The 15,000-nt window shown below is 42.5% G+C and overlaps 1 pseudogene; it reads left to right on the forward strand.

Moving 5' to 3' along the window:
* The first annotated feature begins 1,769 nt into the window (after positions 1–1,769).
* LOC123741865 (NLR family CARD domain-containing protein 3-like) overlaps positions 1,770–15,000 on the forward strand; it is a 19,516-nt pseudogene continuing 6,285 nt past the window's right edge.

Below are 15,000 nucleotides of genomic sequence, written 5' to 3' on the forward strand. Positions count from 1 at the left end.
TTAGTTGGCCCTGTGTTAACCACAACCAACATGTTGGATCTCTGTTTAGTTGTCACTGTGTTAACCACAACCAACATGCTGGATCTCTGTTTAGTTGTCACTGTGTTAACCACAACCAACATGCTGGATCTCTGTTTAGTTGTCACTGTGTTAACCACAACCAACATGTTGGATCTCTGTTTAGTTGTTACTGTGTTAACCACAACCAACATGCTGGATCTCTGTTTAGTTGTCACTGTGTTAACCACAACCAACATGTTGGATCTCTGTTTAGTTGTTACTGTGTTGACCACAACCAACATGCTGGATCTCTGTTTAGTTGTCACTGTGTTAACCACAACCAACATGCGCTGGATCTCTGTTTACGGGGTCAGTGCTCTAAAATGAGTCTCTCTGGGGAGAGAGAGGAGGGGGCCCTGCCTCTAAAAGAGGAGGGGGCCCTGCCTCTAAAATGAGTCTCTCTGGGGAGAGAGAGGAGGGGGCAGAGAGAGGAGGGGCCCTGCCTCCAAAATGCATCTCTGGGGGACGGACACCAAAGCTAAGAGGTGAGATAACAATTTTATGAATAATTTATAAGTTTATTTCCAAAATAAATAGCTATCTTAAGGTGAATGCAGTTACTGTAAATCTCTCTGGATAAGAGCATCTGCTAAATCAGGGGTTCTCAATCCGGGGTCTGCGGAGGTACCTGCAGGGTTTCTGCAGGAAGCGCGGGAGTGGTGGTGTATCCAGGGAGAAAACTAAACTAATATTCTGAAATGTCATTGTGGTCTTATGTTCCCATCTATTGGAATTATTTAGCAACTGCAGTAGTGCTGAAAAAATGTGTTATTCCTTACTAAAGTAGTAATTACTGAGAATTACTAGTTAAATTTTATCACTTACAATCATAAAATAACAACTTATACCATAACAAACAATTAAACTGACATAAACCAAAATCACTATATATGTAGTTATTTAGTTAATGACCAAATTGAGCCGGTCGGTCACATTTGAGAGTGAGGGAGATATATAGCATTTTGCATAAAAAACATGATTTTTGTCTCTCTGAAATGAAACCATCAAGTGATAGATTTTAAACAAATCCTTGTCTGTGAGAGATGTAATAATTAATACATAATTTTTTAAACAATAAAAGCTCATTTCTGTAAAGTGATATGTTGCGTTTTGGTACTCTTCTTATGTTCCCATCTGAGATCAGAGTAGATGAGAGATGTAATGTTTGTCTCTGTTGTGTTGAAGACCAATCAAGCAGGAGAGACCAGCCTCCCCGTTCCCAGCTGTGTGTCCATGAAGAGTGACCTGTCTATGGATCGTCCTATATTCTTTAGAGAGGGAGACTTTTCTACTGAACAAAGGTAAGAAGAACTCATGGGTCATGGTCAGTGAGTTAAACAACACTGTCTCTAGTCATTTCTCCTACTTTAGTCCATTTTCATAGTCCTAAAACAGTGTGTGTGTGTGTTGTGTGTGTGTGTGTGTGTGTGTGTGTGTGTGTGTGTGTGTGTGTGTGTGTACTGTAATCTCATGTTTTGTCCACAGAAACCAACAGGAGAGATCAGAGTCAGAGATTCTCAGTGGTCCAGTCTTCCCAGAGTCATCAAACAGACCTGGACTCTATATTCAGTGTATGTGATCCTGTTATGAACATTTGATTTTGTTTACCTCAAGTAAAGTTGATCTGTCAATTATTCATTAATGTGTTAATGAGAAAGCATTTCTTCTCTTGCTTAACTTATTTACTTGATTAATTTCAGTTGCTTGAAGAGAAAATGATGACATTTGTGAAGAACGAGCTGAAGATGTTCAAGAGGATTCTTAGTTCTGAACTCCCAGAAGGCTTTGAGAGTCAGAAGCAGGAGGAGGAAGTGGTGGATGCTGAAGATGAGAAGCAGGAGAGCAGTGCCAGAGAGGGGGCTCTGAAGATCACACTGCACGTCCTGAGGAAAATGAACCGGAAGGAGCTTGCTGACACACTGGAGAAAAGTAGGATATGTCTGCCTCATGTTGAATGCTGTTTTATAACATTTAAAAGCTGTGGCTAAAGTACAGCTAAAGTAGCTGTGTAACTCAATGATATTGTAGAACCTTAACACAACACCTTGTGACCTCATCAAGTAGCAGAAGGGATGTGATGTGGTGATTAATTTAGAGAGAGAGACAGAGAGAGACAACATTAATAATACCATCAATAATAATATAATCAGTCACACCAGTCTGTAATGCATTAAGAAAACATTGATACATTTATACAGTCACTTAAGAGAATAAATTATTATTTTAAAACTTTAACAGTCCTTCAATACTGTAGACATTAAAACAGACGTAATATTAATATCCTCTGTGTTATTTCTTCATTCAGATGAGCTTGCTGTGATTTGCCAACGTGAACTCAAATCTAATCTAAAGAAGAAGTTTCAATGTGTATTTGAGGGGATCGCTAAACAAGGAAACCCAACACTTCTCAATAAGATCTACACAGAGCTCTACATCACAGAGGGTGGAACAGGAGAGGTCAATAATGAACATGAGCTGAGACAGATTGAGACAACAACCAGGGAAACATGCAAGACCAGAGACTGCAATCAAATGTAACGACATCTTCAAACCCTTAACTGGACAAGACAAACGTATCAGAACTGTGCTGACAAAGGGAGTCGCTGGCATTGGAAAAACAGTCTCTGTGCAGAAGTTCATTCTGGACTGGGCTGAAGGAAAAGCAAATCAGGATGTTCAATTTGTGTTTTCATTCCCTTTTCGGGAGCTGAATTTGATGAAAGGGGAAAACACACTTTGATTGAACTTCTCTATGACTTCTCAATGGAAACCAAACAATCAAGAATCTCAAACTTCGACAAGTACAAAGTTCTGTTCATCTTTGATGGTCTGGATGAGTGCCGACTACCCCTAGACTTCCAGAATAACAAGATCTGTTGTGACGTCACACAGTCAACCTCAGTGGATGTTCTGCTGACAAATCTCATCAAGGGAAATCTGCTTCCCTCTGCTCTCCTCTGGATAACTACCCGACCTGCAGCAGCCAATAAGATCCCTTCAGGGTGTGTTGACCAGGTGACAGAGGTACGAGGGTTCAATGACCCCACAGAAGGAGGGGAGTACTTCAGAAAGAGATTCAGTGATGAGGACCTGGCCAACAGAATCATCTCACACATAAAGACATCAAGGAGCCTCCACATCATGTGCCACATTCCAGTCTTCTGTTGGATTTCTGCAACAGTCCTCGAACACATGCTGAAACATAAGAGAGAAGAGATGCCCAAGACTCTGACTGAGATGTACACACACCTTGTGGTGTTTCATACCAAACAGAAGAATGAAAAGTATCTTGGGAAAGAAGAGACAGGTCCACACTGGAATAAAGAGAGCATTCTGTCACTGGGAAAACTGGCTTTTCAACAGCTAGTGAAGGGCAATCTGATTTTCTATGAAAAAGACCTGAAAGAGGCTGGCATTGATGTCAATGAAGCCTCTGTGTACTCAGGATTGTGCACACAGCTCTTTAAAGAGGAATGTGTTCTGTACCAAGACAAGGTGTACTGCTTCGTGCATCTGAGCATTCAGGAGTTTCTGGCTGCTGTGTATGTGTTCCTCTCATTCATCAACAACAATGAGAATCTCATGGACAAACAGCAAACAAAGTCCAGTATATTTTCTCTGCTGTACAGAGACAAGTCTGAAGTTACTGTCTACAAGAGTGCTGTGGATAAAGCCTTACAAAGTGAGATGGGAAACCTGGACCTTTTCCTCCGCTTCCTTCTGGGCCTCTCACTGGAGTCCAATCAGAAGCACTTACGAGGTCTACTGACAAAGACAAGAAGCAGCTCACAGAGCCATGAAGAAACAGTCAAGTACATCAAGGAGAAGATCAGGGAGAATCCCTCTCCAGAGAGGAGCATCAATCTGTTCCACTGTCTGAATGAACTGAATGACCATTCTCTAGTGGAGGAGATCCAAAGCTACCTGAGCTCAGGAAGTCTCTCAGAACCCAACCTGTCACCTGCACAGTGGTCAGCTCTGGTCTTTGTGTTGCTGACTTCAGAAAAGGAGCTGGATGTGTTTGACCTGAAGAAATACTCCAAATCAGAGGAAGGTCTTCTGAGGCTGCTGCCAGTGGTCAAAGCCTCCAGGGCTGTTCTGTGAGTAAATAAAATGATATATAAGAACTAATCATCAGGAAGAAATATTCTGTTTAGAGAAAAATATGTATTATAATATGTATATTGAAAAACATATTGAATAAATGCATTGATGGAAGATGAATCTATATGTTGTTTGGGAATATGAACCAAATGCATCTACCGTTGTCCTTCTACACTACTGGTGTTAAATGAACAGTGTGTTTGTGAAGTCATGATGATCTCGTTGCAGGCTGTCAGGCTGTGGAGTCACAAAGAAAGGCTGTGCTTCTCTGGTCTCAGCTCTGAAGTCAAACCCCTCACACCTGAGAGAGCTGGACCTGAGTAACAATGACCTGAAGGATTCAGGAGTGAAGCTGCTCTCTGCTGGACTGGGGAATCCCCACTGTAAACTGGAGACTCTGAGGTCAGTATTCCTGTAGTTGGTCAACAAGTGATAACTGTTCACCAGATCCACATGTGTTTACCAGACACACATAGTCCACACCATATGTGTTTGGACAGTGAAGCCTACAGTTTTAAATGTGGTGCTATGCTCCAGCATTTTGGATTTGAGATCGAATGTTTCATATTAGGAGACAGTACAGAATGTCACCTTTTATTTGAGGGTATTTTCATACATAGCTGTGTTACTGTTAAGAAAGGAAAGCACTTTATGTATTTAGTTCTCCCATTTGGAAAAAAGTTTTACATATTCGGACAAATTCACTTATGTTGTATTAAAGTTGTCATAAGTTTAGTATTTAGTCCCATGTTCCATGCCTGCAGTGATAACATCAAGCTTGTGATTCTACAAACTTGTTGAATGCATTTGCAGTTTGACTTGGTTGTGTTTTGAATTATGTTTTTCCTAATAGAAACTGAATGGTGAATAATGTCCTGTCATTTTGGAATCACTTCACTTGTATTGTCAGTAAGAATAGAAGATGTTTCTGAACACTTCTACATTCATGTAGATGCTACCATGATTATGAATAATCATGAATGAATCGTTAATGATGATGAATGAGAAATTTACAGAGGCACAAAGATCAGACCCCCTCTGTTATTGGTGTTATTCTGTATACTTCTGGCCCTTCTTTGGACACTGTGTTAACTAACCTCCAGACGAGCTTCAATGCCATACAGCTCTCCTTCCGTGGCCTCCAACTGCTCTTAAATGCAAGTAAAACTAAATGCTCTTCAACCGATAGCTGTCCGCACCTGCCCGCCTGTCCAGCATCACTACTCTGGACGGTTCTGACTTAGAATATGTGGACAACTACAAATACCTGGGTGTCTGGTTAGACTGTAAACTCTCCTTCCAGACTCACTATAAGCATCTCCAATCCAAAATTAAATCTAGAATTGGCTTCCTATTTCGCAACATAGCATCCTTCACTCATGCTGTCAAACATACCCTTATAAAACTGACCATCCTACCGATTCTCGACTTCGGCGATGTCATTTACAAAATAGCCTCCAATACCCTACTCAATAAATTGGATGCAGTCTATCACAGTGCCATCCGTTTTGTCACCAAAGCCCCATATACTACCCACCACTGCGACCTGTACGCTCTCGTTGGTTGGCCCTCGCTTCATACTCGTCGCTAAACCCACTGGCTCCAGGTCATCTACAAGACCCTGCTAGGTAAAGTCCCCCCTTATCTCCGCTCACTGGTCACCGTAGCAGCACCCACCTGTAGCACGCACTCCAGCAGGTATATCTCCCTGGTCACCCCCAAAGCCAATTCCTCCTTCGGTCGCCTCTTCTTCCAGTTCTCTGCTGCCAATGACTGGAACGAACTACAAAAATCTCTAAAACTGGAAACACTTATCTCCCTCACTAGCTTTAAGCACCAGCTGTCAGAGCAGCTCATTGATTACTGCCCCTGTACATAGCCCATCTATAATTTAGCCCAACTACCTCTTCCCCTACTGTAATTATTTATTTAGCTCCTTTGCACCCCATTATTTCTACTTTGCACTTTCTTACACTGCATATCTACCATTCCAGTGTTTTACTTGCTATATTGTATTTACTTTGCCACCATGGCCTTTTTTTGCCTTTACCTCCCTTATTTCACTTCATTTGCTCACATTGTATATAGACTTATTTTTCTACTGTATTATTGACTGTATGTTTGTGTAATACTCTTGTTTGAACCAAGTATTGAGTTCATTTGTTATAATTAATTGGTATTATATTTAAAAGATGATTGAATTGCTCCTAAACTGTAATGTTGTTAATGCATTATGCTTTTTGAAGAAATATTTATTTAAATGTATAAGTGAATAGTTTGTTTTACTTTGAAGTTTAAGTTTTGACCAATAAGGTCGCTTGTTAAGTTGTGGCCAATGGGAGTTGACCTGGTTAACGGGAGGGAAAAAGACGTTGATGAAAGGATGGACGTTTTACCTCAGGACGGTTGGTGAAGAAAAATTATAAAAGAAGATGACAGAACTACAACAAAACCCATAGCTACTAAGACATGAAGGGAAATACATGTTTTATTTAATAAAAGAGTTGTTATAATTTCGTTAAAACTTTTGTAAAGACTGAATCTACCGACTCGTCGTGGAGGTATTAGCCAGCTAGAGGTTAGCCTAGCATCGTGTGACACCGGGAGATAATTGCTTGGGAAGTTTAACGAGTTCGTGTTGCCATGGGGATATCGGTTACTAAGGAGTACTGTCTGCATGGGTAGCTGTGCTGCCTTGGACTTGGTGAGGAAACCTGCATGGAACTGCCATACTTCGCTGAGGGAATATCTACCAAGTCGTGAGTAACCACAATGTGAGGTGCTTAATTTGGACACGGGTTGTGCACGACTCATTGGGGTTTATTATTATTTTTTTTCTTTTGATGTTGTGTCTGAACATGTATTTGTGTTTGAAAATGTTTTAATACACATATGGAACATTATGTATGTTGCCTTGGTGGAGTCATTAATTGTTTTAATTTAATGCATGGGATGGTTTATCCTGATTCAATAACAGAAACCTATAATCATTTCATCTGAAGTTAATACCCTATTGTCATAACCCTAGATAGTTTTACAATAGGAATTCTTATTGGAGATGTCCTTCTCACCTAACATCCCATGCTGCTGAGATACTCTACATATGTTAATGTTGTGAGAGTCATATTCAAGCCTGGTGAGAGGGTTACATTTGTTTAACTCCATGTGTCACTCTGTGTTGTTATATGTGTCGAACTGCTTTGCTTTATCTTGGCCAGGTCGTAATTGTAAATGAGAACTTGTTCTCAACTTGCCTACCTGGTTAAATAAAGGTGAAATAAATAAATAAATTGGTAATGATGAGAGGTTAGCATGTTTTGTTGTAGTCTCTGTTATTGGTAATGGTGGGAGGTTAGCATGTTCTGTTGTAGCCTTTGTTATTGGTAATGGTGAGAGGTTAGCATGTTTTGTTGTAGCCTCTGTTATTGGTAATGGTGAGAGGTTAGCATGTTTTGTTGTAGCCTTTGTTATTGGTAATGGTGAGAGGTTAGCATGTTTTGTTGTATCCTCTGTTATTGGTAATGGAGAGAGGTTAGCATGTTTTGTTGTATCCTCTGTTATTGGTAATGGTGAGAGGTTAGCATGTTTTGTTGTATCCTCTGTTATTGGTAATGGTGAGAGGTTAGCATGTTTTGTTGTAGCCTCTGTTATTGGTAATGGTGAGAGGTGAGCATGTTTTGTTGTAGCCTCTGTTATTGGTAATGGTGAGAGGTTAGCATGTTTTGTTGTAGCCTCTGTTATTGGTAATGGTGAGAGGTTAGCATGTTTTGTTGTAGCCTCTGTTATTGCTAATGGTGAGAGGTTAGCATGTTTTGTTGTATCCTCTGTTATTGGTAATGGTGAGAGGTTAGCATGTTTTGTTGTATCCTCTGTTATTGGTAATGGTGAGAGGTTAGCATGTTTTGTTGTAGCCTCTGTTATTGGTAATGGTGAGAGGTGAGCATGTTTTGTTGTAGCCTCTGTTATTGGTAATGGTGAGGGGTTAGCATGTTTTGTTGTAGCCTCTGTTATTGGTAATGGTGAGAGGTTAGCATGTTTTGTTGTAGCCTCTGTTATTGGTAATGGTGAGAGGTTAGCATGTTTTGTTGTAGCCTCTGTTATTGGTAATGGTGAGAGGTTAGCATGTTTTGTTGTAGCCTCTGTTATTGGTAATGGTGAGAGGTTAGCATGTTTTGTTGTAGCCTCTGTTATTGGTAATGGTGAGAGATTAGCATGTTTTGTTGTATCCTCTGTTATTGGTAATGGTGAGAGGTTAGCATGTTTTGTTGTAGCCTCTGTTATTGGTAATGGTGAGAGGTTAGCATGTTTTGTTGTAGCCTCTGTTATTGGTAATGGTGAGAGGTTAGCATGTTTTGTTGTAGCCTCTGTAACTCTCTCACTCATTATTATTCGTGATCTTTCTCAATCATGGCAGTCACAGGCTTGATGTAGTCATTGCAGTCAAAGAATATGGGACCAAACACTAAACTTTTGACTAATTTAACACACTATAAGTTAATTGGTCAGAAAACATATGAAAACATATGACTTCTTTAAATAGGGGGACTAGATGCATAAAGTGCTTTCATTTTTCTAAATGATGAAACCGAAATGTATTAAAATATCCTCAAATAAAAGGTGACATTATATACTGTCACCTCATATGAAACATTTGATCTGAAATCCAAAATGTTGGAGTTTAGAGCCACATTTAAAATGTTATCTTCACTGTCAAAATAGATATGGTGTGGACTGTATACTCAATACAATCTAAATCTGATACCTCACTGTCTGTCTTTTGACTGATACTGCTTTTAAACTGGTCTGGTCAGTCTACTCAAATATTTGTACTATACATGTTTCTATCTGCAGGCAATACTTTGATCATTTGTAATTTCTAATATGATACATTAATTTATGAATAGATATGGCAGGTTTCATGACTGATATATCTGAATATGTTGAAGAAATATACTGCCACTATTTTCACCACCAAAGAATAGCAGTGTTATTTTAATATGATTTGACTCTTTGCAGGCTGTCAGGCTGTCTAGTCACAGAGGAAGGCTGTGCTTCTCTGGTCTCAGCTCTGAGGTCAAACCCCTCACACCTGAGAGAGCTGGACCTGAGCTACAATCACCCAGGAGACTCAGGAGTCAGACTGCTCTCTGCTGGACTGGAGGATCCACACTGCAGACTGGAGAAACTCAAGTATGTAGAGGGTTTATGTCAATGTTCATATCAGACATGTTTGACTTCTCAGGCTAGTTAATACAAACATTCTGACCACCACTTGGAAAAAGTTATATGCTGTGTGTGTGTGTGTGTGTGTGTGTGTGTATTTGTCCTGTGTGTGTGTGTGTGTATTTGTCCTGTGTGTGTGTGTGTATTTGTCCTGTGTGTGTGTATTTGACCTGTGTATGTGTATTTGTCCTGTGTGTGTGTGTGTGTGTATTAGTCGTGTGTGTGTGTGTGTGTATTTGTCCTGTGTGTGTGTGTATGTGTGTGTGTGTGTGTGTGTGTGTGTGTGTGTGTGTGTGTGTGTGTGTGTGTGTCGTGTGTGTGTGTGTGTGTGTGTGTGTGTAACACACAGTGACATACACACACACACACACTACACCACCATAACAAACACAACACATACACACACACAGGACAAATACACACACACACACACACACACACACACAGGACAAATACACACACACACACACACGACTAATCACACACACACACACACAGGACAAATACACACACACACACACAGGACAAATACACACACACACACACACACACACAGGACAAATATACATACACACACACACACAACGGACAAATACACACACACACACACACACACACACACACAGGTCAAATACACATACACAGGTCAAATACACACACACAGGACAAATACACACACACACACACACACACACACACACAGGACAAATACACACACACACACACAGGACAAATACACACACACACACACACACACACACACACACACACACACACACACACATGACAAATACACACACACACACAGGACAAATACACACACACACACAGGACAAATACACACACACACACGACAAATACACACACACACACAGGACAAATACACACACACACACACACACACACACACACACACACACACACACAGAGAACAAATACACACACACACACACACACACACACACACAGAACAAATAACACACACACACACACACACACACACACACACACAGGACAAAACACACACACACACACACACACAGGACAAATACACACACACACACACACAGGACAAATACACACACACACACACACACAGGACAAATACACACACACACACACACACACACAGGACAAATACACACACACACACACACACACACACAGGACAAATACACACACACACAGGACAAATACACACACACACACACACGACAAATACACACACACAGACACACACACACACACACAAAGGACACACACACACACACAGGACAAATACACACACACACACACACACACACAGGACAAACACACACAGGACACACACACAAGACACAGGACACACACAAGACACAGGACACACACACACATAGGACACACACACACAGGACACACACACACACACAGGACACACAGACACACACACACACAGGACACACAGGACACACACACACAGGACACACACAGGACACACACACACACACAGGACACACAGACACACACACACACAGGACACACAGGACACACACACACAGGACACACACAGGACACACACACACACAGGACACACACACACACGGACACACACACACACAGGACACACACACACACGGACACACACACACACAGGACACACACACACACAGGACACACACACACAGGACACACACACAGGACACACACACAGGACAAATACACACACACACACACGACAAATACACACACACACACACACACACACACACACACACACACACACACACACGCACACACACGCACACACACAGGACAAATACACACACACACACACACACACACACACACACAGAACAAATCACACACACACACACACACACACACACACACACAGAACAAATACACACACACACACACACAGAACAAATACACACACACACACACACACACACACACACACACACACACACACAGGACACACACACACACACACAGGACACACACACACACACACAGGACACACACACACACACACAGGACAAATACACACACACACACACACATACAGGACAAATACACACACACACACACACACACATACAGGACAAATACACACACACACACACACACATACAGGACAAATACACACACACACACACACACACAGGACAAATACACACACACACACACACACACAGGACAAATACACACACACACACACACACACAGGACAAATAACACACACACACACACACACACACAGGACAAATACACACACACACACACACACACACACACACACACACACACACACACACACACAGGACAAATACACACACACACACACAGGACAAATACACACACACACACACACGACAAATACACACACACAGACACACACACACACACAAAGGACCACACACACACACACACACACAGGACACACACACACACACACAGGACACACACACACACACACAGGACACACACACACACACACAGGACAAATACACACACACACACACAGGACAAATACACACACACACACACACACAGGACAAATACACACACACACACACACACACAGGACAAATACACACACACACACACAGGACAAATACACACACACACACACACACACATACAGGACAAATACACACACACACACACACACACAGGACAAATACACACACACACACACACACACAGGACAAATACACACACACACACACACAGGACAAATACACACACACACACACACACACAGGACAAATACACACACACACACACACAGGACAAATACACACACACACACACACACAGGACAAATACACACACACACACACACACACAGGACAAATACACACACACACACACAGGACAAATACACACACACACACACACGACAAATACACACACACACACACACACACACGACAAATACACACACACACACACACACACACACACACAGGTCAAATACACATACACAGGACAAATACACACACACAGGACAAATACACAACACACACACACACACACACAGGACAAATACACACACACACACACACAGGACAAATACACACACACACACACACACACACAGGACAAATACACACACACACACACACACACACAGGACAAATACACACACACACACACACACAGGACAAATACACACACACACACACACACAGGACAAATACACACACACACACACACACACACACACACACACACACACACACACACACACACAGGACAAATACACACACACACACACAGGACAAATACACACACACACACACACGACAAATACACACACACAGACACACACACACACACAAAGGACACACACACACACACAGGACAAATACACACACATACACACAGGACAAATACACACACATACACACAGGACAAATACACACACACACACACACACACACACACACACACACACACACACACACACAGGACAAACACACACAGGACAAACACACACAGGACACACACACACAGAGGACACACACACACACAGGACACACACACACAGGACACACAGGACACACAGGACACACACAGGACACACACGGACACACAGGACACACACAGGACTCACACACACACACAGGACACACACACACACACACAGGACACACACACACAGGACACACAGGACACACAGGACACACACAGGACTCACACACACACACAGGACACACACACACACACACAGGACACACACACACACAGGACACACACACACACAGGACACACACACACACACACACACAGGACAAATACACACACACACACACACACACACACAGGACAAATACACACACACACACACACACACACACACACACACACACACACACACACACAGAACAAATACACACACACACACACACACACAGAACAAATACACACACACACACACACACACACACACACACACACACACACACAGAACAAATACACACACACACACACACACACACACACACACACACACACACACAGGACACACACACACACAGGACCACACACACACACACACAGGACAAATACACACACACACACACACACACACACAGGACAAATACACACACACACACACACACACACACACACACACAGAACAAATACACACACACACACACACACACAGAACAAATACACACACACACACACACACACACACACAGAACAAATACACACACACACACACACACACACACACACACACACACAGGACAAATACACACACACACACACAGGACAAATACACACACACACACACACACACACAGAACAAATACACACACACACACACACAGGACAAATACACTCACACACACACACACAGGACAAATACACACACACACACACACACACACAGGACAAATACACACACACACACACACACACAGGACAAATACACACACACACACACACACACAGGACAAATACACACACACACACACACACACAGGACAAATACACACACACACACACACACACACACAGGACAAATACACACACACACACAGGACACACAGGACAAATACACACACACACACAGGACTCACACACACACAGGACACACACACACACACACACACACAGGACACACACACACAGGACACACACACACAAACACACAGGACACACACAAACAAACACACAGGACACACACACACACAAACACACAGAACACACACACACACACACACAAACACACAGGACACACACACACACAAACACACACACAGGACACACACACACACACACACAGGACAAATACACACACACACACGACAAATATACACACACACACACACACACACACAGGACAAATAACACACACACACACACACACACACACACACACACAGGACAAATACACACACACACACACACAGGACAAATACACACACACACACACACACAGGACAAATACACACACACACACACACACACAGGACAAATACACACACACACACACACACACAGGACAAATACACACACACACACACACACACAGGACAAATACACACACACACACAGGACAAATACACACACACACACACAGGACAAATACACACACACACACACACACACACAGGACAAATACACACACACACACACACAGGACAAATACACACACACACACACACAGGACAAATACACACACACAGACACACACACACACAAAATACACACACACACACACACAACGGACAAATACACACACATACACACAGGACAAATACACACACACACACACACACACACACACACACACACACACACACAGGACAAACACACACAGGACAAACACACACAAGACACAGGACACACACACACAGAGGACACACACACACAGGACACACACACACAGGACACACACACACAGGACACACAGGACACACACACACACAGGACACACACACACACACAGGACACACACACACACACACACACACACACACACACACACACACACACACACACACACAGAACAAATACACACACACACACACACACACACAGGACACACACACACACACACACAGGACACACACACACACACACACAGGACAAATACACACACACACACACAGG

Source organism: Salmo salar, chromosome ssa03, assembly GCF_905237065.1.
Source record: "Salmo salar chromosome ssa03, Ssal_v3.1, whole genome shotgun sequence".
Lineage (NCBI taxonomy): Eukaryota > Metazoa > Chordata > Actinopteri > Salmoniformes > Salmonidae > Salmo > Salmo salar.